The sequence below is a fragment of the Sinohyriopsis cumingii genome, chromosome 7 (genome assembly GCF_028554795.1).
Source record: "Sinohyriopsis cumingii isolate HCF-2022 chromosome 7, ASM2855479v2, whole genome shotgun sequence".
In the NCBI taxonomy this organism is placed as follows: Eukaryota; Metazoa; Mollusca; class Bivalvia; order Unionida; family Unionidae; genus Sinohyriopsis; species Sinohyriopsis cumingii.
In genome coordinates this window covers 64,305,303-64,308,750 of record NC_142967.1, presented here as the reverse complement: position 1 = coordinate 64,308,750, position 3,448 = coordinate 64,305,303, and the positions used below count along the sequence as shown (strand labels likewise).

The following is a 3,448-nucleotide window of genomic DNA, read 5'->3' as shown; positions in this document are numbered from 1 at the left end:
GGCCGACAATAGAGAAGGTATATAAATAGAAAGACATAGTCAAAAAGATAAATAAATGGATAGAAAGAAATTTAGTGGCATGTTGACAGAAAAATAAGCTTTGTACTGGTGTGGTAGTGACAATTCTGTAATTAGTAGGACTTTAAATGTTATTAAGTATAACTTGAAAGATGTAAATAACTTTGGCTGTACTAAAGCAACTAAGTTGCTAATCGTCCAAGTAAGCGAGATGTTTCTTAGTGCCCCGACTTGCGTTAGCTCTTAATGGTGGACTGTCCGTAACTTATGAAGATCAATCTTTATTTCATTTATTTTGCAGTTTCATAAATCCTTTTTATTTTTTCCTTAGTCAGTACACCTGGGACGTACAGTATCCATGGAAAGAAGGATCAAAATGTGCCGACTGTCCAGATAACTGTAACAATGGATTCTGTGGTGAGAATCCCCTCTTCTCTCCCGATAACATGAGTAGAATCGCTCCTCGTAGAGAAAAACGACAACGAGAGAGAAGATTTTTTTAATATGTTTCAAATAGAATTTTACTTACGATTCCTGGTTTTAGATGATGCCAACTTTTAAGAGCATGTTGCATTTGTGTGGTTGTGGGTATATATATATATATATATATATATATATATATATATATATATGTCTCTGTGTGTGTGTGTTTACGCCCGCGTGTGTGTTTCTGTGTGAGAGAGATGGGTTGGGGTAAGCTGGTTAGATAAACAAATTGTATCAAAATAGCGGGTTGGGTACTTGTGAAAGAAAAACCAACTTCTTAAAAATGTTTGTAAAATTCATTATATGAGACAATAGAACCTGCACTCTTCTTTTCAGAAGTCCAACGCATACACCACTGTCACTAATACATACATACATACATACATACATACATACATACATACATACATACATGCATGCATGTATGCATGCATGCAGATGCATGCATACATACATACATACATACATACATACATACATGCATGCATGCAGATACATACATACATACATACATACATACATACTTGTGGAGACAGTATAAAATGATCTATTGATTAATTTTAATATATATTATTCCAGACTGTAATATGCAGTTCTGCAATGGCGAATACTATATTAAGGACGCTAAATGCAACTGCCCTGGATGGTGGGAACTCATGTGGTGGCAGTAAAAGGGAGGAACAACGTTACTGATAGACCATGAATCTGCAGTCACTTGAACTGAATAGTCGATTAATTATCTATCTCACATCAATAATAAGGATTCATATTACAAGTTTAACTGGCATTGCTAGAGAAAATGATTGTATCTACCATGCATACTTGACAATAAAAAGAAATATCTTTACTTGCTCACTCAACTCGTTAGTTTCCCCGTGTAAGGATTCTAAGTTCATATCAAAAAAGCTTTTTAAATTTTAAGTTATTTCACTTTAAATTAGTACACGTCTTGTAAAACTGTGACATACAAATGCATACGCTTAAAACTCTAGTATCTAAATATCTCACCTGTCAAATGCAGTAGAAAAAGAAAGATGTCTGTAATACCGTTTTGTGCAATTCAACAGACATCTCATCTTCAAGCAGCTCTTTACAAAACAAAAGCAAAACGAGAGACAGCAAAGCAAAGAATACCTTCATTTGTATATCAGTCCCTTGGTCAAATAAAATACTGAAGAAAGATAACAAAACCGATGCAATTTACTTAATCTCCTCGTTCCGAGTGGAAACAAATACCTTGGCTAATGTTTCAATACAGGGCATTCCATAAAGATGATTAGATGAATATTTTAATAACTCTAGTAGACTTTACAGTCACCACAGAAAATGTGTATTCTTCTTTGATTTGTACATCTCGACGAACTAGTGGCATCGAACTTTGCGTGGGTTTTGATCAGATCCATAGATAGGTATGCAGATGACATCACTTGCTAGTAAAGCAGAAAGTTTGTGCTCCACTGCTTCCATAACAGAGCGGTAAAGCTCACACATGTCATCGTTTGTGCTAGCATCATTGCATTAGCAATGTCACGCTGCATCGCCTATATTGCAGAGTACGGCATCACTCTGAGTACAAGGCACGGCATCACACTCGAGTTCATCATTGAGTTTTAGTCTATAATGTGCTAATCGCGCTCATGCTGTGTTAAATTATCTAACATCTTTCTCTGGTACCTTTTCATATTCACAATGAAGTGTTGGTCTTGGAACATTTCCCTTCTAATACTAGAGCTCAGCGTGTCTTTATGGTAGAGTAATGAGATCTGGAAGCCGCATTCGTTTCTAGTACACAACCCGATAGATTTTTTTATAATGGTCGACTGACAATATCGTAAATTTGTGACCGTACAAGCTGCGTGGATCCAATTTGTTCGCGCAAAAGTTTTGATCTTGTCCTGATTCTTAAGTGTCTTTCGAGTCTTTAAAGTTCACTATTTGACGCTCTAAACTGGTGAGTATTAGCCATTTGAACTTGTCGTTAATATGAATTTCTTACTGTAAATAGTCGGTTTCTTAAACGTTCCGTGGCATTATTTAATTGTAAAGGGGCATTTTCTGTTACGTACGCTGCAATGATGATCTCTAATTTGCTTTTGAAGTTCATCACGAATATCAATAGCAACTAGCATTTTGTTTCATTCTGAGAAATTCATTGACGTCATTGCGCATAATTCAAACCACAAATATCAAGTCATTTATTGGGATAGATTTAAGTTTAGTGAGCTTCAAATACCTACATATAATTATCGGTATGGTACACTTTGTTCCGAGTAATAATTTGTAAGTGTTTTCCTAAGATCTGCATTTAAACCAATGCAAATCTGGACGTTACTTGATAAGATAAAAAGTCGCAAAGCAATAGAAATCCTGATATAAGTTTAGTTCTCTGATAACACTCTCTTCCATTACTATCGATTTCAGAGATTGAACTGTGTCGAACAATGCAACATAATGTACACCCAACTCCATATTCAATTCAGTGTTAAACGTCTCTGTATATGTGATTATTTCGATCTAAGTCGTATTGGTTCTAGTATTGCGAGCTGTGTATCTACTTAAGTTTGTAATGCATATCCATTTTTTATTGTAAATTATTTCTCCTGATCATAGAAAATCTTGCTTATTCGTTTAACCCTTGTGTATATTTTCTCAATACTATCTTATACGACGGCTATTTTTGTCTATACTACATTGCACGAAGGCGATATTCTCGCCTGCTCTCTACTAGCATATTATTTTGTGTCTATTTTGGATTGATCAACTTCAGCTTGTAAACCTTCAGTGACTATAACCGCTTGTATTGTTTTCATGTTATCACTCAATATTACAAAATGTAAATTGTGAATAATTTCATCAATCTAATAACACTTTCATTCTTATTCATTTTGGATTTTGAGGTCCTCTTTGCTTTGGTTAACTCTGCTAAAAATTTCCTTTATTCCTT

At 34.8% G+C, this 3,448-nt stretch overlaps 1 long non-coding RNA gene across 1 annotated transcript; it reads left to right on the top strand.

Moving 5' to 3' along the window:
- Positions 1-349: 349 nt before the first annotated feature.
- Positions 350-1,351, top strand: LOC149795399 (uncharacterized). The gene is made up of 2 exons (XR_016422106.1): positions 350-435; positions 1,084-1,351. It is a non-coding gene; the product is annotated as an uncharacterized LOC149795399 (long non-coding RNA).
- The last annotated feature ends 2,097 nt before the right edge of the window (positions 1,352-3,448 follow it).